The sequence below is a fragment of the Mastacembelus armatus genome, chromosome 15 (assembly GCF_900324485.2).
Source record: "Mastacembelus armatus chromosome 15, fMasArm1.2, whole genome shotgun sequence".
Taxonomy (NCBI): Eukaryota; Metazoa; Chordata; class Actinopteri; order Synbranchiformes; family Mastacembelidae; genus Mastacembelus; species Mastacembelus armatus.
The window spans coordinates 22238946-22260702 of NC_046647.1; the positions used below are offsets into that span (position 1 = coordinate 22238946).

General features: G+C 44.0%; 1 protein-coding gene and 1 long non-coding RNA gene across 3 annotated transcripts in view; one reads left to right on the forward strand and one right to left on the reverse strand.

Moving 5' to 3' along the window:
- The first annotated feature begins 2400 nt into the window (after positions 1 to 2400).
- The window catches only part of LOC113131743 (bone morphogenetic protein receptor type-1A), a 38444-nt gene continuing 19087 nt past the window's right edge, over positions 2401 to 21757 (forward strand). For both annotated transcript variants that reach the window (XM_026309354.1, XM_026309355.1), the window contains exons 1-2: positions 2401 to 2581; positions 14020 to 14116. The gene's annotated coding sequence lies outside the window, so the exon portion shown is untranslated. The remainder of the gene's footprint in view (positions 2582 to 14019; positions 14117 to 21757) is intronic.
- LOC117152723 (uncharacterized) lies at positions 19625 to 21490 on the reverse strand. The gene is made up of 2 exons (XR_004463222.1): positions 21280 to 21490; positions 19625 to 20425 (listed from the first exon to the last, which is right to left on the reverse strand). It is a non-coding gene; the product is annotated as an uncharacterized LOC117152723 (long non-coding RNA).

Below are 21757 nucleotides of genomic sequence, written 5' to 3' on the forward strand. Positions count from 1 at the left end.
TCACACATCGGATAGGAATCGGATCTAGGACCACATATGCAGGTGACCCAGATCTGGTTTGGTCTGTTCACACTGTGGGAAGAACAGGACTGAGGAACATCAGCTGGGATGTGGACATAACTTTATGTTCTGTTAAAGCGGCGGAGCACACAAAACAACAAAAACATCTGATCTGGTTCAGTCGGTGTAGACACATCTTATTTCGTGTGCAGTGTGAACGCGGCCTCGTTTTCACTGAATAAGTGATTTAGAGCAGAAAAGACTCAGACACATTTTTCTTGCTGCAGAGTCTGGTGCCTTTAATCAGCCTGTGACTGGCACTGTCTCTGTGCTGGTGTACAGTTTTTATACACTCTGTGTGTGTTTGTGTGTTTCAGAGAGTGAATGTGTGCATGCACAAGAGTTCGTCACAGCATGTCGACCGTCAGGATTAGTTTGTGTCAAAGAAGCTGAGAAGCCCTGAGCCCACTGTTTATTATGAGTTTATTATGAGCGTGTGAACTGGTTTTGTTTTTGAGCTGGAGGTGCCACAGTTTGACCGGCAGCACGGAGGGAAAGGCGTTGAAGAGTTGTTTCCCACATTTGTTTCACTCGTTTTAATCATCTGAAAAATGTATTTGTTGCAAGTTTAATAAACTTCAAACATTTGAAAACTTTTCTCTGTAAGGATTTGCTTTAGTTTGTTTTGTGCTGAAAATTGGACTTTATGCTACAGCCTGATGTGTTAAATGAAAACTGTACCTAAATATATCGGAGCTAAGAGAGTTAGTAACAAGAATGGATATTTCAGGTTTCTAGTCATGTGACTAAAGCCAGACATGATAGATAGCAGAAGAATTGACAGGAACAAAACTGAAACCTGAAGAAAAGATCATCGGACTCATTTTACTTTCTGAGAACAAAGTTGTAGTCACAAAATCCAAGTTCTCATTTATAGCAGGGTCGTTAAGACTATTTCTATAAAAACATCTTATTATTCACATTATTGTGAAACTAAGTTCCTCTTTCACTCCTTAGTTCATAGTTAGTAACTTTAGTAACTTTTGTCACCAGTTTTCTGAAACTCTGACACACAGTCAGGACAAATGTCATGAGTTTAATTTTACTCACAACAGTCACACCCAAACAAGAGAGACCGACAGATAGAGTGTAGTTGTTGTAGTAATAGTACCATTAGTAGTATAAATAGTATCTGTAGTAAATTTGCAGACTTGATGTCCCATCATTTTAACTGACACCAGAGGGCGCCTGGGCTTTTATGTTGGTTTCAAAATAAAAGCCTCAGTTTTCTGCAGCGGTTAACACTAGCACAGAGGAGGAAAAAATAAAGAGCTCGCACTCTGTCTCCGAACATAACTACATATTTTAGACTCAGCCAAGGACCTTTAGCGCCCTGTTCCACAAGCATCAGCATTTATCTGATTGGCTGAGTGCTGGTCATGTGATTGCAGGTACCTGTGGTAGGTGTTTTGGGTCTTACCGGAAATGGTTTCATTAGTGTTTCAGCCTTTTGTTGAGCACTGAGCTAAACACTGTTTTCCACATCTGATCTGTTTAATTTGATTTGATCTGTGTAATGATTTTAACCAGTTTATTTGAATTTTACCTGTGAATATATCGAGGAAAGACATGTTTTATACACATAATACACATTCACAGTGCTCATGACATTATAATATGTATTCTCTATACATGAAACAAAGTAAAAATATATTAAGTACTTTATATATCGCTGGGTAGCTGACGTCAACTACCTTATGTACTTCTAATTTGAAGTACTTTATATACCGCTGGGTAGCTGACGTCAACTACCTTATATACTTCTAATTTGAAGTACTTTATATACCGCTGGGTAGCTGAGGTTAACTACCTTATATACTTCTAATTTGTAGTACTTTATATACCGCTGGGTAGCTGACGTTAACTACCTTATATACTTCTAATTTGAAGTACTTTATATACCGCTGGGTAGCTGACGTTAACTACCTTATATACTTCTAATTTGAAGTACTTTCCATACTGCTGGGTATCTTGGGAATTTCCCCTCAGGGATCAATAAAGTTTGATGATCAGTCTGTATTTTGTTGGATCCATCTGATTCTGAAAAGGAACTAAAGTTATCAGATAAATGTAGAGCAGGAAAAAGTCCAAGGTTTCACTCTGACATGTAGTGAAGTCCAAGGATGAAGTAGCACAAAATGGAAATACTCAGGTAAAGTACAAATACTTTAAAATATATATGAGTGTAGTACACGAGTAAGTTAATTATATTCATCTTCAATCAAATAAATAAACAAAACAAAATAATAAACGCGCATGCGTCTTTTGACCGATTATTCTGAGCTCTGTTTTGCGCTCCAGAGTGATGCCTCCTCTGCAGCACAAACGATCTTGGTGAGCTGCTCCATCAACGCACTAACCGCAGAGCGAAGGATCCGAGGACACGACGCCGACAAAATTCCCCAAAACACGGGTAAATTACACCGTTTGTCCGGTTATTCTGCTGGGAGTCTGAGTCCTCGCGTACTACGATGAATTAGCGTCGAGAGGAGCCCAGGTCCACGGGGGAAGCAAAGACCAGGTGAGGCGGATTCAATCCCAAACTTCGCTCCCAGCCAGCGGGTCTGATCCCGACTTTTTGGGCTTCGTCTATGCGCTGGAGCAAAGCGCAGTGTCGGGCTGAAATGCTTCGTGTTTACGGTTTGTCGAGTTGAAAACACGCGTTGCATTTGTACTCAGGTGTGTACGTGCATTAGGTGTCGTGCGTGTGTGTAACGTTGTACCGTGTGTGTTCTAGAGGTAGGTGGTAGAAACTAAAAGAAGTCGGAGTTCGGCGAACTGATTTTCTTATGCGTTGGCGCCAAGACATAGACGCATCCCATCCCATGTCTGCCGCCGTGGAAAAAGTTTGTTTGGACTGTGCTGCAGCGCCAGGTTCGGCTGTTTTGGGTTAAAAACGGACGGTCAGGTCCAGCACATCCTCAGACACAATAAAAACCGGATTTAACGGTGTAGTTTTTAGTTGTTGTTATTTTTGTTTCAGTTCTTGTTAGCCACATTCCTCGGTTAGCTAACGTTTCTATTTGGAGAAAAGTTACAGCATTTCCCACAAACTGCCTACAGTCCACAATACGATACCAATGTGATCAGTTTCTGATCAATAGTTAACGATCTAGTCACTAAAGTCACGATGGCAGCGAGCTCAGGTGTAAACTGTGGGTTAGCAGTTTAGTTTTTTTGCTAGCTGCTTCATTAGCTTCGTCAGCTTCAGTCTGATTGAAGCTGATGTTTTTATTCTGCTGTTTCCTAAATTAAGCTGTTTCCTTCATTAAAACCTGGACAAGTTCAGTGTTTCTGACATTAAAGTTTGGAAAATGGTCAAAGCTGCTTTAATTTGAATTAACAGTAATTTATCATTAGGTTAGCATCGCTCATTTCAGATAGTTTATGCATTTCTATTTACCAGAGGTGGACGTTAACTTAAATACTACATTTAAGGTACAATTTGAGGTATTTGTACTTTTACTTAAAGTTTTCTTTTCCTGCCACTTTATATTTTTTCTTCTTTACGTTTATATTTATTACTCTGGCAGCTTCAAATTGGGGTTTTCCAACTCCAAGTGTTTATAAAATGTATAAACTCAGTCCACAGTGATGTGTTCAGACAGTCCAGATCCTGAACGATGTGAAACTGAGAAACCACGACTGGATAAAGTAAAAACCAGATCATGAGCGTTTGATGTTAATCAGTATTATTATTATTAATATTAAATCCTGGTCCTGTTTGGTCTATGAACCACTGACGTGTTAATTTCAGGATTTGTTTGAATTTGTCATTTAAAGTCTAAATCTGTTGTACCCATGTTAATCACTAGTATTCACGAAAACAAACCTTATCAGAAACTAAAGAGGGTCTCAAGATTGACCAGTTCAAGTTCCAGGAAAAACCAGACCAGTTGCCTGAGCTGCCGGGTGAGACATCAGTGGTTCTGTGTGTTACAGGTCATGAAGTGTGGTCACTGGTTCAGTCTGAGCTCAGCGGGCTGAGTCTCAACAGGAAGTGGTTTGTCTGCTGATAGTAAACAAAGCTGTACCTGCGTGTTGTGTCGGTCTGGCTGCTCCTGGGCTGAAGTGCTGCACTTAGGTACAAATTCAAGGTTCTGTAACTTGACTTGAGTCTTTTCTTTCTCTGCTACAATATGAGAGAAGGAAATACTGCGTTTTGTGACTTAAGTCATTTTACAGATTGAGAGTTTACAAAATGATGCTCAGTTGTAAATTTAACCACCCAACAGTCAGTGCAAGATTTATTGGAGACTCTTCTGATAATAGTGATTTTCATGTTAAAGATCATTGTTTCACAAACGTGAGGATTGGATGCTTTTGCTTTTCATTTTTATGTGAACGGATCCTTTCTGAAACTCTGTTCCTCGCTTTATTTCGAAGAATCATCACATTCGAGGTTCCTGTTTTGTTGCTGCAGTGACGTCAGCGTTTCAATCACAGTGCAGCATTTTCACTTGTATTTTTGTCTCCAGCTAAAATCTCTTTTCTTTCTGCATCATAGAGCTCTACTATGTAAATGTGGCATCTTTGGAGATTAAAAAACAGTTTTCACAGCCGAGAGATTTATTCGGTTGGTGTCATGAGCTCAGTGTGCTGTTGTTTTCGTCTTAGTACGCAGAAAAGTGTTGTGCATAGAACAACCAGGCAGCAGCATTGTTTTAGTTCAGCCTGGGCCCGTTCAGTGCTGCTGCAGACTGGACAGTAAATAACTGTGGACAGGTCAGGTTCATATTAGTTCAGCTCTAACCAAAACACCTGTGTGAATGATAAAACAAATTTTTCTTGTTCATACCGGGCATTAAAAGTCACTTCTTGACATGGAGGAGACGGGACGGAGGCTCCTGCTCATGTGAAGCCAGTAGGCCTCAGCAGTCGGAGTTAGGCAAATAAATTAGATGTCGATCTGATGTAGAAACCCTGCAGGATAATGTCTCATTCAGTGACTTGCTCTGTTAAGAGGTAAAAACGGTTGAAATGATTCCTGCAGAAAATGCAAACAGAGGACGCTCGCTGGCTGATGACAGACGAGTCGAGATCGTTCTGTATTTTCCACCGTTCCGTCTGCAAAGGAGGAGCTCTAGTGCAGCAGGGACTTGTCTTCTGGGCCCTTCAGCTGCAGAGGAATATTCAGGATAGTTTAAGACACGTGGTGTGTTTTCTCCCTCTAGTTCGACTTAGAGAGAGAGGTCTGCCAGCCTCCTGCACTGCCTTTTCTCCATTTCCCCATGCAGGAGGGAGGGGGGTGAGAAGCGGTGTATCAGAGACAAGGAGGGAGGTGTTAGAAATTAAAATCTAGTATGATCCATATGCCAGACAGCTGTACATTCCTCAGCCAAGCCCAGGATCTCTGTTACCGAAATAAGAGTGAGTGACGGGGAGCAGGCCAGTTAGAGGGAGGAGAGAAAGAAGCAGAGAAAGAAGGAGACGCTTGGATTGTTTCACCAAAAAGACAAAACAAACCCTGAAGCACCTTCTGCCTCCTGCTGCTCGCTTTCCTTTCACATCATGTCCTCCTCCTTTATTTCTTCTGCCTCGCTGTTGGGAGCTGGCCTGCAGTGATTGTTTTCATCGGTAATTATTCTGACAGTTATTTAGTTGATTATTTGGTATGCCTTTGGTTTAGAGCTGCACTAACGAGATGAGAATCAGAAACAAAACCTTAGATTTATCATCATAAATTCCATCAAATTCTTTTCAGCCTTTCTCTTTGTTTGATTTCTGTTTTGACATATTAGAGAAAATGAAGAGAAGCTGGGCTTTTCAGATGATTTAATAAACTCAATTTCAATTGATTTGACAAGAACATGAATTTTCTTCAGCGACACTAAAAACTCTCCAGCTCAAACTGATAATAGAAACTGTAGAAATGGCAGAAGCCAGTTGTGGCAGCAGCATTAGGTTTAAGACGACTCACCACATTTTCTTTTTCTGTCCATCCTCCATTTATCACTCTAACTGAGCCTCAGACTCTCGGATTAGACGTCAGTGATTAGTGTGTGGTGTCACCCAGTCTGCACATCAGTCCTTAGAAAGTGACACCCTGTTCAGCCCCGGCCTCTGGACCGGGACTCTTACGGTTTGTGCCACGGCCGCATAAGGACGTTGTCAGATATAACGTCTCGTTTGGAAAAAGAAGTGTGTTTAGGATGTTGTGGCCTCTGAAATGCTTTGTTCTGCCAGGAGTGGAGGTTTTAGGTGCTGTCCAGTTTGGTCCCAGCCCCGCTGGGGGCCATGTTTTGGTTGGGTGTGAGCGTTTTATTTTGGGCCCCTTAATCGGACTGATCTGCTGCTGCAGGTGTGGGGTATTAGCTCATTCCAGAGGAGCACGACTCCCTGCGTGTTGTGATGGCAGTGAATTCTTGCTGCGCAGCCGCAACCTCTGGTTGTAAAGTTGGTTTATTGTGAGCAGCTTTCAGGCTGGACGTGTCATTTGCTGGTGACTGATGGCAACAGGTCAAACACACACATTTTTACTTTTAATGGTTCACGCTCAGCAATTTAATGCTGACCCTGCTTCTGTTCTGCACAGATCTGACTGCTTTTACTTTTTCCATCTCTTCTTTCTCTCTTGCATTCCTCCTTTTCTTTCCAGGCCCCTCTCTTCTTTATTCTGTTCTGAATTTCCTGATGATGTTGTTCTCAGTTTCACACACAGGCGTTACACACTGCTGCTGAAAACAACAACCTGAACGTCAAACCAAATGTGCAAAGTGAATGAATGAGAATTTCTGCAGGTTTCTCCCTTTTCATGTTGCCTTTTGTTCTTTTTCTTCTGTTGTTCTTCACTTTTTATTGGCTCTTTATTAGAGCAGTTAGTAGAAATACCTTCCAAAAGGTGTTTTGCTCAGATTTAAACTATAAAATGGTTGAATATAGAAAAGTTCTTTGTTTTTTGAGGTATCTCCTGTAGGAACTTTTCTTTCTGCCTCTCCTGAATGTTTCTCGTCTGCAGTCCTGACCTGCAGGATTCCTTTTTCCATCTGTTTCTTTTTTCCTTACTTTTTTCTTCCCTTCGCTCTGTTTCTCCCTCCTCGGCTGCTCCTTCTCAGTTTTCTCTCTCCTGGGAGTGTTTCCAGTCTTGGAGGCTGAGCTCAGGGATCTCTCTCTCTCCCTCTTTCCTCTGCTCGATTTCTATCCCTCCTTCCCTTTTCTCTGCCCACTTTTTCCCTCCATTTCTCTCCTACCCCCCTCCTGTCCTTCTCCCACTCCTGGAGTGTGTTTCCCGTCTCGAGGCCGAGGATCAGATTTCTCAGGGAGTCTCGGAGGCTCTCTGGCGAGGTGGCAGTGGAGGAGGTGGAGGAGGGATGGAGGGAGGAAGGAGGGAAGGAGATCAGGTTTCACATCTCCAGCTCTCCTCTCTACCTCGCCTCCCTCCGCCTCCTCCTCCTCACCCCGGCGGCCTGGAGACAGAGTGGCTGCGCCGGGGAGGAAAACATGCAATCCACCCCTCTACTCCTCCTCCTCCTCCGCCGTACGTCCAGCCTCTCTGCTGCCGATAAATAAAGGCAGTAAATGGGAGCTGAGCACACAGAGGGCGATTCTCCACCTCCTCCACCCCTGCAGAGATATTTTATATCCTGCACCTTGTGTTTTCATTCTCCTGGATGTGTGGCAAAGGTGAAACTGCTTCGAGGAGCGTTGACTCTTTAGAGACAACCCAATCGGAGGAGCAGCCCCGGTCTCAGAAATCAAACATGTCCGTCTGTGCTCGGTGGTTCTGTAACTTGTTCATTCTGAGCTTTTTGTGTTTAGATTTCTTTTTCAGCCCTGGAAGCAAGATTTGTGTAAAACCACTGGATCTTTACTTTCTGTAGAGCTGAGAGGATCTGTTGATTAATTGATTAGTGAAAGGACAACTGCTTGATTACTGACAAATTACTAATCAATATTTGAGGGGTTTCAGGGTTTAAACAAACATCTGAAGGTATCACCTTTAATGTTTCCAAAAAAAAAATCAATTGGACAAAATAGGATGAATTGATTGTATCAGTACTGTTCTGTCTTGTGCTGCACTTTTAGCCCCTGGGCCGGTTCACACACCTTGTAATTCTTGTACTTTCAGCTCAGTACGTACCAGAACGGTTTCATGTTTTCAGACTGGGTGTAAGTTTTTGCAGCCAAACCAACAGACGCCTCCCGCACTGTCCTGACTTCAGCTGAAGGTCGGCACAGTCTCCATGTGGCTCCAGTTGTCCTTTAATGGTATTGATCTCTACTTTAAATACACCCAGCCCATCCCGGTGAATAATTCAGATGGCCTCAGCACAGCGGCAGCAGTCCGACAGAAAACATGCCCTTTTTCTAATGGAGGGAGTGGAGATGGAGTCTGTCGGTGCTGCACACGCTCTCTGCCTCGGTTTCAAGTCAAACTGCTGTAAAAATATGATGATTATTTGTGGCAATGTGTGATTTTTTTTTTTTTTTTTTTTTGTGTGTGTGTGTGTGTGTGTGTGTGTGCGCTCATCTGAGCAGCGAACATGACAGATTCCTCAGGAATTCAAAAACGTGAAGGGTTCAGGTCTTTGTCTAAAGGTCCAAAAACACTGGCAAGGAAACTGCATCACAGAACAAGAGCTGACAGTCGTCTGACGGTGGCGACCGGAACTGGTTGTTTTGGCCGCAGTCATGTCCAGTGTTTGGTCTCCATCAGTCGTCTAATGCAAAGTAATTTACTTTCATACTTCACAACATGTGGTTACTAAACAAGAAAGGTCATGAAATCAGATCCAGATCAGGTAATAATGACAAAGTGTAAGACACCTGCATTATGAAGGTGAAATAGTCGTAATTTAATCAATATCAAAAAATAACTACATCAATAAATGATAAAAAACATGATTGATTAGCATCTCTTACCTCTGCGCCGTAAATTAGCCCCTTAATTTTTTCATTCTTGATTCTCACGATAATCCTCCTGCCTGATCTGTGCAGTGATTCCTCTGAAGTCGAGGTGGCCCCTGACCTCCATCCTGACCCCCTGACTCCTGAACCCCCTCCTCCTCTCATGGCTTTACCACTGGTCTGTGGTGAGGAGGCGTCAGCTGTGTGTTGAGGTCAGGTGTCTGTGGATTTGTTAGACATGTTGTATGTTTGTGTAAAAACTGTTGCCTGGACAGTTCTACTCTGTCATAAACTGAGCTCGATTGTAAAAGGTTAAAATTACAAATATTCTCAGTTTCCAGCTTCTTAAATATGAGGATGTTTTTCCTTGGACACAGGCTGCACATGGAATCAGTTAATTGGGAAAATAATCAGTAGATCAATCAGTAGTGAAAGCAGTTATTAGCTGCAGCTTTGCTCTAAATGATGCTCATTTTGAAGTAGTGAAAATGAGCAGTAGGAAACACTGACGGCCATCAGAACAGGGAGAGGAGAGGTTTGAGAGCTTGTTGGTAGGCTGGTAGTCTCTAGGATGTAGTCCTGTCCTTCAGGCTGCATCCATGAGATACGGTCAGTCTAACACACAAACACCATGGCTGTGTTTTTCCATTCTGCCTGGGTCCTGTGAATGCAGCACTGCTCCCCTCCAGTTCTCCTGGTTTCTGGTCTTTAATTTCAATTAGCCCTGGCTGCTGGTTGACTTTGTTGGCATGAGTCTGTCGTCCCAGCCTCTGCACTCGTCCCTCTGCCCCCCCCCCGGTCTTCCTCTGTTGGTTTAGTGACGGCCGCTGGCTTTAACTGCTGTGATCAGAACCTGAACGCTGTGCTTCCATGTCCTGCCAGCACACGCTGAAGCCACAGGGCTGTGTGTGTGTGTGTGTGTGCGTGCGTGTGTGTGCGTGCCGCAGTGGTTGTTTTAGAGATGATGTTGTGGTAGCCACAGACAATCAGGTAATTGAATGGTGGCAGCACGACGATGCCAAAAACTGCCACACTGTCCTGGTCTTCAGAGGGGCAGGGTTACACCTCTTCTCTCCTGCAGGTGAGCTGACTGGTTTCATATTGACCACAGCCGTGTCTGCAATCAGTTCTGTCAAGTCCAAACCTTTAGAAATGACGAGAGTACCGTGGGTCAGATCAAGCTGAGCTCCTGCAGAGAGAAAGTTTCTGCTCATCAGCAAAAACCTTTTTCCACTGCTGATAAACCTGACATCTGGGCACCGCAGCTGCTGAACGTGAGCCGGACTCCGGAGCTGTGCTGTCAGTCCCAGCGTGGACTTGTGTCTGTGTTCACCATCTCAGCCTGCCTGTCTCTTTCTGCCTGCCTTAACTAAAGACGGCTGGTCTCGCAGCTTTCACACCTTCATCTGACACATGAGCCAGTGCAGGGATTTAACATTTACCGTTAGCTGCCTCAGAGCCGCTTTACGCTTCAAATCAGACATGGAGCTTATCTGCTGCATGACGCCAAATCCATGACTGACTCTTAAACACCTGGTTGTTTTGTTCCCGGTGTAAACAGCCCAGAACTCCCACTGAAACTGGATCAGCACTCATTATCATCTGACTGGATGGTAGGCTTCAGTCTGCCCAGATGGTTTCATTCAAGGGCCACTTTGAATTAGCAAAAACCCCAAGTATTGAATACGCCGATAGAAATGACAGAATGCGGTGAAACAAGTTTCCCCTCATCAGATTAGCTCCATTTCTGACACCAAACACCCTCCTTGTCTGCATTTGGACTAAAATCTCCACTGCCAAAGTCTGAACTTCAGATTTCACTTTCCTGCCTTTCAGATCTGACAGTAGAGGAGCAGGTGGGAATTGTTGAGAGTTGAGAGTTTGGTTTGTTCCATTTTGCTGATTCTCAGAGAATTAAATGCTACGAGCTTTGCTCTGGTAACTGTGAAAACATTATTTGGGATTTCAGAAGTGAAACGAAAAAACATTATTAATCCAGGGCCATTTTCTGTTGCTGACACTCCGTGGATGCTGGTCATACTCAGCTGCTGGGAGCAACTTTCATTTAGCGTTGAGTTAATAACTGATGGACAGAAACGGCTGCGTGTGCATCAGCTTTGATAATCAAGTTCCATTTACTGTAATGGGACCATGTGTTGTTGTTTTCCTTCATTGTGCATTCAGAGCTTTATTTGTTTTATTTATTTATTTTGGATTTGATTGGACAAAACAACTTTTTGTACAGAAAAAAATGAAAGCAGGTTTATGTATTTGCATACTGCAGTAGAAACAGGAATTCACTAATATTATTGACCTTTTAAAGGTTGGACTGGTGGTTGTTGGTGGGTGGATGTAAAGTCATTACCAGACGTCTCCTCCCTCAGTTTCCAGTGGTGGAATGAACATTCAGTGAAGGATGTGTGAAAAATGTAGTTCAACGTCAGATAATTATTAGATCAGATCCATAGAAATAACTTTTAAGTCTGTTTCTCAAACATTGGTCAGAGAATAGATTGATCATTAATCCATCAGTTTCCTATGTTCCTAAGGATCTGCTGCCTCTCTGTGTCATGTGATTGTAAATTGTCTGTTGAAAATAGTTAGGTGTGCCAGGTTGCTGGTAAGTTGCCTTTGAGAGTGGGCGGTTCAAATAATACCGTACTGTTTCCCTTCTGAGTGGCAGCCATTTGTGTGGGTTTTCTTTTGGACTGCTGCTCTCACGTAGTTTCTGTGACGTGAAGGCGCCATGTGCTGATCAGTGATCAGTCTGAACCGGCAGTAACTTCACATCCTTCACCTGCAGCTCCACACGGTGTTTGGGACACAGGTTGATGTTCGGCCTGTGGTTTTCTTTGTGACATTTGCAGTGAATAAATAAATGTACCAGGCAGGATGTGTCACAAACTGCTCGCTGGAGGACAAATTCTAAATACTCATAGCATGTCTTTGTCTCTCTTCCCTGTTTGTATAATATCTGCATAATTCATATTTCAGCTGAAACATTGCCTCCTCCTCCTGTTGTTTTTTTTTACTGTAAACCTAGCTGGAATCTAAAGCAGGTCTGTGTTTCACTTCAGGCCATCCTCATGTGGGAGAGGAGGATCTGTTTTTCCCTCCATCTGTCTCTTTTTTGGCACCACCTCTCCCTCCATAATCGAGATATGTTTCCGTCTGTGTGTGCCGGACGGAGAGGCAGCAGCTGTTTTTTTTCTGCCAGCCTCGTGACCGCCGTCAGCCCCCGTCTTCGGACATCTATTTTCTCCTCGTCTGCTCTAGAATAGCTCAGGCCTGAATCCCCACCGCTGTCATTTATTTATTTTTTTCATCCCCCGGGGTGGAGCCGAACTCACACTCACACTCACGAGGTGGTGGTGGCCAGGCCATCAGCACGGTTTTCCACACTGTCTTACATTTCGCAGCTGAGTGTGTTAGTTTTGGCAGCAGCAGGCTGAGTTAGTGTAAATCCAGAGGAGGCAGGTTCACAGCCTTCACACTCTGTTTCAGAGCTGCTGCTCACAGCCTTTGACCTTTGACCTCAGCAGAGCAAGATCATCCTGTTTTAGCCCACAGTGTTTTTGTGGATCTGTGGTGGAAGGTTCTGCTGCAAAACAGGCAGTTCCTCTACTTTTCTTCCAGCCTCCTGTGACTCAGCTGTTGGTGAATAATAGTCAACCTTCCTCTGTGTGACCTGTGAGCAAAGCTCTTTGGAAACTCTCCCAAATACAAGGGGGGCGGGGACTCCAACCTGGACACCATAAGGACTGAAACCTTCCTCAATGATCAGCAGCGTCTAGAAAAAAGAAAATCCAATGCTTGTCCCTCGTCAAGAAGAAGATTTAGTGTGGTGACAGCAGCAGGTCCGTTAGGTTCTTCGCTAGAAAAAGTTTGAGCGCTGTTGTGTAAATAAGTAATGATGGCTGTTTGCCTAGAGTTCCAGTAGTGTTTTTCTCATCCACATGTGCAGCAGCTTTCGTGTCTACTGTCAGGAGTTCCTTGGCTGCTGGTCTGTGTCTGTGCTCAGACTCTGTAAACCAGCAGCCGTGTTCCACCGTCCCTCTGCTCTCCGAGTGTGAATATTAACTCACTGTCCTGCCATCGGCCTCCTTCGTTAAATAAAGGCTCCTTTGAGGAGCTCCGTGCTGTCAAATAAAAAGGCTTCTGTCCTCCACTACTCTCCTCACAAATAGCAACGAGCCACAGACACACTGGCATTGACCCTGAGCTAATGGTGGAGCAGACCCATGGCCACGAGTCCTGGAGAGGGTTCTGTTGGTCCTTGAGAGGGCTTGGGTAACATCAGAGGATACAAGAGTCTTTCCAGGGTGCCCAATTATCCTTAAGGTGGTTCTAGGAAGGACCAGGGTTTGGTGACGGGGCCACCCACAGTCATTGAGTGGGATGCAAGGAGTCTGTGATAGGATGTTCAGGGGATGTAAGAAGTTTTAAGTGGTTCCCTTGTCCCCTGATTGAGGGGTCGTCGTAAAGGTTCTGTTGAAGGTTCTAAGAGTTTTAACTGCTTTCCATCATCAGTTCTTCTGTGATTCTAGGGTTTTTCCCAAGTGCGTTCACTTGATTCTGACAGGTTCCATGAGTTTCTTTGGGGACTACTTATATTTCATTGTGGCGCAGCTCCTCTTAATAAGAGTTGAACCTGTGTAGTAACCAAATCACTGTAAAAGCAAAAATATGTCTGAGAACTGAGTGAGTGGTTCTTAGTGAAGAGAAAACATTGATATAAGCTTTTCCTCTGCAGCCATATCGACATCTCAGTGACACTGGTGCTGTTTTATTTATCTCTGTTCCAGAGACGCAAGCAGCTTGTTGTTCCACATCTCCTGTCATTGTTTTGCTTTCAGGGAACTTCTCACATTTTTACCGGATCTCACACCTGACAGCAGTAACTAACTACACTCCTGTTCTGTTTCATTTTTGGATTTGGAAAGAAGAAGAATATCCACACAGTAGTGGATGGAAATATACTTTAATTTGCATTTTCTTTTGCCCAATGTCTCAAAATGTGGCTGAAAATCCAGCTGCAGATAAAGAACATAATCAGTGTTGGGTGGATGTTTGTCTCAGGCTGATAAGTATATGTTTGTCTTTGTTCCTCAGGTTGGTGGCTGTGATGTTGACTTTTGCTTCGTGACTACATTTCCCATGGAGCTGTGCACAGACACACACACTGTTGTACCATGGAGCCACCAGTCAGGTATGGAAACACACACACACAATACACACTGTTCCAGCTCAGTTCCAGATGTTTATTTTGGTTGCATCAAAAACTTTCCTGGTTGGATTTCTGCTCAGTTTGTCTCACACACACACACACACACACACACACACACACACAAAACATAAACAAACATTGCTTTTGTGCATAGCACTGGTGATTACTCTCTAAAAGTTGATTATCCCATCCCCCTCCTGCTCTTTGAGGAGATTAACCCTTGACCCTGGGGCTGAAGGCAGTACTGGCCAATCAGGAGGCTTCCTGGCTTTTAATTGCAGTCTCTGAGTGGGTCATTTGAGCTGTCTTCTGATTTGATTAATAGCCACAGTGCAGGAGAGCAGGAAGAGCGGTGATTACACAGAGCCTGAAGGCTGCGTCTGGATCTGTGTGTGATATACTGTAGGTGAAGTCATACCTTGCAGGGAGCATGAAAGTCGATCTGTGTGTGTTTTCTACGCGGAGTGTAGAGAAAAAAGGTCTGGAAAATGTGAAGTCCCGCACTGATGTGAGGAAAAAACCTTTTGTGTGTCCATGAATTAGTTTTGTTCTCAGTTTTTTCTTTCTGGTTCAAACAGTGAGCAGAACACAATTTTTTTTCTAAATAAATAAGATTTTTCAGTGGTGCTGCAGACATGTTATTGATAATCAGTGTGAAACCCAGTGATGTTTGGTCAATTGATCACCTTTCTAATTGTTGCAGCTCTATTTTGAAACTAGCTTGGACACTCTGCTGCAAACAGTCTCACACAGCTAAACGTAATGTTTGATATTGTGAGACACTTTTAAAATGACGTGCAGTGGCTGTTTGCACTTCTGTTTGTCATTTTGCAACCTAAGGAGCATTCAGAAGCTTTTTAACAGTGGAACTTGCAGGGAGAGACCATCAGATGCGATGAAGTCAGTATTTTTTCTGGGCAGTTTGACATTGTCGATGACTTTTCTAGCAGTACGTGACCGTATGTTGAAGCAAGGCGGAGTGCGGTCTTTGTTTCAGAACGAGGTGACTCAAGCGTCTGCATTTCAGAGCACGCTGACAGACCTTCAAACAGAGCCGGCCTGTCTGCAGCTCTAAAATCACTCCCATATGTCCCTGTGCAGCCCTGCCCCCGCCCTGCACACTTCGCTCACACTGCAGCCCGGCTCCTCTTACAGCACCGCCTGGCACCCTGACAGGGCCAGCGACATCCACTGCTTTAGGTCTGGACCGTTTCAGACGGGAGGCAGATTATCCACAGAAAAAGAAGAGGTCTGAGGTTACGCTGAAATGAAAAATGAACTTCTGGATGCAGTCCTCTGTTATGGTACATGTCATTTTAGATACACATGAACATTATGAGTGTTAAAAACATAAATATTGTGGCCGGACTGTTGTATTGGATTGGAGGAGCCTTCTTAACGTCAGTAAGTGTAGATTGTGACTATTTTCAGAAACATGAAAGAAATGTCTGGTATGTTATCAGACAATTATAAACCTGATGAATCATTTTACTTTATGACTGATGCACTGATGCACTCATGAACAGATCAGATACTAAACAGTTCCTCATCTACAGTGGCCTAACGCAGAAATAGAAACTTTCGAGGTCATGTCTGTACGACCACACTGTTTGACACATTAGAGCAAACCTGTGATAAGACTAACTGGATTAAACTGCAGCTAAATAGTTGGTTGGGTGGATTGATGGGTAAAAAACAAAAATACGGACCTAAAATGATAAGTGCATAGAAAAGAAGCTGAGGGGGGTGAGTGTTGTGGCGTTGATGGTATCTGTACTGCTGCTCAGTGAATGCTCCCCCAGCAGCCGACACTGTTTGGATTCTGCTGTTTATCACAAACTATGCAGGTCATAAATTCCTCAGACACTCCCCTGACTGGTTTATGAGTCACTGTGGTGAGTTTTCAGTCACAAATTTCCCCCCTGAGTTTACAGAAGGCCTAGAAATGTAAAAACTACTTTAAAAAGCTTTTATTTTGACAGCCGGTCCCAGGCAGTGTTTGGGGGTGGAGGGGAGCCCCTGTCCCATGAATCAACCAGGTGAAAGTTTAGTGTTGGACACTTTGGGAAGAGTAAAATACCAGCAGGGTTTGCAGAGGCTAATCATCAGGTCTCATCAAGTCCTTAGTGGCCTTGACGTCTGTGACATGGACCCTATGCAGGACACTAATGTGGGGCAGGGGAAGGCAGGTACAGGAAGATGGACCTTTACTCAGGGGGTCCCCTTTCAAGCTCAAACCAAGCTTTGTCTCCCATTCACATGTAGCCTCTGGATTGGACAAGTATCAGGTGTGTTTACGCTAAATGACAGTTCACAATTGCAGTTTTTCTACACGTGACTGAACTGGTGGACTGCTGGTGTCAACAAACATTGTGGCTGCTACCAACATGTCCTCTCAGCTCACATGGAAGAAAGTTTTTTCTTTTCTGGACAGGAGATAGTTGGAGTCTCTATGGAGTGTTTCCATTACAGGTTATCGAGGTAGCTAGCAAGCATTTTCAGCCCGTTTAGCGCTAACACTTCACGAGTTTGGTTCCTCCAGTTTAACCTCAGCTGGTGTCACATGTTTTCCTGTCAGGAAAACAGGCAGTGGGTTTTCTCAGCTTGGACCTGAAGAATCGAGTTTTATTTTTGAGATTGTTGCCTTTAAGGGGCAGAACTGGGGGAGAAAGATGGCACAACATGCAGCAACAGTTCCCAGCTGGAATCCATGGACGCTGCTCAGAGTTTTAACAGAAGACCTGAGCTCCAAAGTGGAGAAGCCTTTTCATGCTGTTGACTGGACACTCACTCATTCACCGTGTTCTGGCTGAGAGATGTTACATGAGTTGTGACTCTGGTCCGATGCACTTTGATTATAGCCCAGACGCTACACACAATAAAACACACCCCTGTTGTTGCTGCCTCGCATCAGATGCCATTCTTCCTGTCTGAACTTGTCACTCTGCAGCTGTCCTTTGCTTTAGACATTTTGAGCTTGTAGAAACTCTTGGAAGTGGAAACTTGGGCTGCAAGTAACAATTTTCTTTACTGTTTCATGTGCCATTGATTTTATTATCCACCTTAAGCTGAATCTAAAGTATTTAGGCCTGTTTCTTGTTTTGTCCAAACAGTCCATAGCCACCAAAAATATTCAGATTAAAATAATGTGAACCAGGAAAACTTTTGTTTATAAAAAAACAAAAAAACAAAATCTCATCAGACGAGCTGCTGATTGTTTTTCTTGCCAATCAGTTAATTGATGCATCGACTTTCAGTTGACTAATTGGTGTTTAGCTTATTGTTTCTGTTTTAATTCCTCTTTCTGTGTTTTCACTTTCTTCTGTTTCTTTTTATATCTTTACACAAAAAATGCACTAGACAAACACACAGGACCACCTATATCGTTTCTATCGTCCATAGCCGCCTCTGTGGCCTGGCTGCAGTTTCCAAGACGACACGGTGGATGAAACCATCCGGCCCTCCTTCATGGAGTCCAGTCTAGGACCAGACCACCCACACTCATGCCCACACTCACACAGGGCCAATGTTCTGTCTGCTGCAATTACAGTTAGATTTGACTTTTATGTCTTTGGGGAAAGTTGTCTGTGCTCCAGTCTCTCCAGTTTCCACTCCTTCATACTGGGATCAGACCAGTGCAGCCTGCTGGCAGCTGCTGCTTCTGCAGACGTAGTAAATGACTCTCGGCATTGGAGTTTGATTTGCTCTGCACACTGTATGGAGTCTCATAGCCTCGGACTCAGGATCGATGGTAGTTGGGTAAAAAAAAGAAAAGAACGACCGGAATCGGCGATCACAGTCGGACCACAGAGGACGCTGTGATTTCCTGGAATGTAGTGTGTGTGTGTGTGTGTGTGTGTGTGTGTGTGTGTGTGTGTGTGTGTGTGTGTGTGTGTGTGTGTGTGTGTGTGTGTGTGTGTGTGTGTGTGTGTGTGTGTGTGTGTGTGTGTGTGTGTGTGTGTGTGTGTGTGTGTGTGTGTGTGTGTGTGTGTGTGTGTGTGTTTTCCATTACCTGGTTCCCACATTCCAGTAAGAGTTGGACGAGGAAGGGGAGTGATACAGAGTAAATGTGGGCGATGTGGCCAATAATATCATTGCATTTCTATTTATTTCTGTGTTGAACTTTATGAGTTTAAACATGTAAGACCATCACTTAGGAAGGAAACTTCAGGGGTGGGTGACACCGGTTTGTATATAGCACATCTTCATGGGGGAGGTCAGGGGGTGTGTGTTAAGTTCAGGGCTGAATCTGGCAGAAAAAGGGTTTTTTTTTGTTTTGTTTTGTTTTTTTTAAGAATTCAGCCAAATTTATTTTTCAGTCAGTAACCTTATACTGCAGCCAACACGTTTATGCGTATTAGACTCATGTAGGCCCTACCGTGGAGTTTCACTACATGTGTAAATCTTCTCTTCCACTTTCTCCTTGCATTCTGTATGAAGCTGTCCTTCCTTGGACCGTATGTCCAGTCCACCGCCTTTTTTCCTCCATTATAACTGGTGCCATTATAACTGGTGTGATGTTACCGCCTGCGTCGCTGAGTGTAAAACGGATCAGGACCAGAAGTACATGACACTGATTGGCCCATCTCCGGTCCGGGCTGAGCACATTGAAAAACGACTGATTCTGCTTCCGCACCAGTTGTGCATTTCTATCTGAGTTTTAATGGAACTAACTGGTTTTACTGGAAGGGTTGTGTTGGGAACCTTCCAGTCCTGTAGTGTCCACTTTACTCATCAGTGTGATTTATGGTCATAATGTGGTTTTATGTTCTGAGTGTGTTTGTTTTATGACTCAGCTGTAGGACAAAGGCAGCCCTTTGCAGATGATGGATGGACCCGTGTCTGTGGCGATTAGAGCGATTTAAAAACACCTTCTGGGTCTGAAACATGTCGTCCTGCTCTATCGGTCACTTTGTGACCAGGCTGTCACGTCCTGTGGAACGTCTGAGCGGTTCTGGAGCTGGAAAGTCCCAGGTCGGAGTCTGTCGGCAGCATTGATACCTTATTCACCCTCAGTGATTGGCTGTCATTGATCCAAACTGACAGATACTGTTTTCAGTTTGCACGTTGGGCCCGTGTTTCCCTGGTGGATGCTGGGTAATCTGTGCTGCTGTAACATCATACATCCAACACAGACTGACGCCGTAAATGTCCCTCCTCCAGTTTGTAGCTGCAGCTGCTCTGCACATCCCATGTTAGGCTCTAATGCAGTTAGGCTTCACTTCTGCCTCGCTCACACACAAATAAGATGAGGGCGTGTGTGTGTGTGTGTGTGTGTGTGTGTGTGTGTGTCTTTGTGCACGTGTGTGCACAGCCACAGCAGGGCCCAGACACCTCAAAGGTTTGGGGATATTATTTAGGATATTTTTCTGATGATTAACTAGTGGATTCATTGATTGGTTGAGTCATTGCAGCTCTGGTTATAACTGAGTCAAATTGGGCTTATCAGATCGGACCATTGATAAATCCACTCAAAAATCACATGCAAAGTCAGAACTTCACATCTGAGCTGATAATCATCAGATGTTGATTTATTTTTTGCAGTTTAAAAGTTAATTAGATGATTGTTGTCTTTGGAAACACAACAAGTGTGTTTAATGTCAACAGCAGCCTTTGTTAATATAGCGTGAAATGAACATGATGCTCGTCACAAGTTATAAGAGCCAGTCAAAACCATATGTGCCCAATATGCAGCAAACAACATGAAGAGAAACAGCAAACCCACATTTAAGAAGCTGGAACAAGTAAACATGTGATGTCGACATGGTTTAAATAATCCAAGCTGATTAATTTCTGCCTATTAACTAATCCTGAGTGTTGTATACAGTCACTGTTATGATTTTAATGAGTGTGTTGTGACATTTTTCTTTCAGCCGCCCAAATTAAACAATTAAAAAAAAAAAAGATAGATGCTATCAGGGTTTGGGGTTCACTTCCAGCTGTGGCCACATATAATGGCTTAAAATTCCATGGTAGAAAAAAACCATTTGAGATACATTTGTGGGATTAAAGTAAGGATGATGAAGAGGATTAAGAGGAGGAAAACCAGAGGCAGAAGATGCAGGGAGGAAGAGGCCTGCAGTGCCGCTCACCACGGTTTGGGTTATTCTGGGTATTCTTATGCTAATCCATTGCTGGGGATGAGGCGCAGAGCAGCCAAGCAAACAATGGCAGTGGAGCCAGAAAGTCTGGGCTGCAGTCTCCCAGGCCCTGAAAGGCATGTCGGGCAGGGCGCCGACACCAATGGGAGGCTGCTGCAGCACCCAGAGGCCCGCCTGCAAGGAGGGGCCCCTGGAGGGGACAGGGAAAGGGGCCAAGATGGAGGGAGAGAGGAGGAATGAGAAACAGTGGGGCAAGACGAAGAGGAGGAGGAGGAGGAGGAGGGTGGGGGAGGATGGAGAACAGGAGAAAGAAATGCAAAACAAATGGAAATGGAGAAAGAGGAAAGAAAGAAGGAGAGAAAACACAGAACAAGTTAATGGAGAGAGAGAAAAGGGGGGAAATAAGATTCTGGAAAGATAAAATCATTTTTGCCTGGTTTGACACACGCAGGCTACTGTATGTTGACTTCTTCTCCTGTGAGGTGTTAGTATGTCTTCTTCTGTGGTCTGTTAGCCACCACGTCAAACTTGTCACATAATCACGTGCTAATAGTCAATTCATCTGCTCCTAATGGCGTCAGTTTGTCAATATGGAAACTGATACAGGTCAATAAACATCCTCAGAGTGTAGCTCAGTTTAGTTTTAAAACCTCGAGCTTATTCCACAAATAGAAGGAACACAAGGAAGAATACAAAATCTAGTACTCATGCTTCTGTTCCCATGGTGCTTTGTGGACAGCCCTGCTGTGCCAGTCATCATCATCATCTCTCCTGCCTTCATTCGTTTTCTGTCCAGCTCCGTGTCGTAAAATAAAATCTCTTCATTATGTAGAGGTCAGGATAGTTTGCTTGCAGCTCCTGGAATGTGATGCTGCTTTTCTCTGTTTTACATCATTGTAAACAGAAAATCTTTGGTTTTTGTTCGTTGGCCCAACAACAAAAGGCATGAAGGCTTCAGGCTCTGGACATTTTTTACTGACATGGTGACTAAAAGAATAATTAGTGAATAGAAAATGAATCCAGTTGTAGCAGTGACGCGTTCACCTTGAGACAGCCCCAGTCCATCCCTCCACCTCACTGTTCTCAGCTCGTGCTGATCTCAATCTCCCTCATTACAGCATTTGTTTGTAGAGCTCAGGAGCTGACGGTCTCCGCCGCTCCTCCAATCAGGCCTCCGTGGCGTTTATTTAGTCTGCCGCCGTTCTTGCAGAGCAGGAAGAGGAGACGCATTAAGGCTTGATTATTGATGTCTGGCCCCTCGTGCTGCGGTCCGTCCAGGGAGGAGGGGAGGATTATTAATGCCTTGTGCTCCGCACTACCCCCTTCCTAGCAGGGTCCAGTGTCATTTTACAGCATTTTAGCAGTACTTTGAGGAGCTGTAAAGTTACTAAATTAGAAGTGGACAAACAAGGAGCTGGAACTCCATTAGAGCTGCAGCACAGAGTTTCTGTCCAAAACAAGTTGTACAGCTCATTAATGTTAGGAAACCTTTTCCAACAAGTACTGGCTTTTTAAAAGTTAC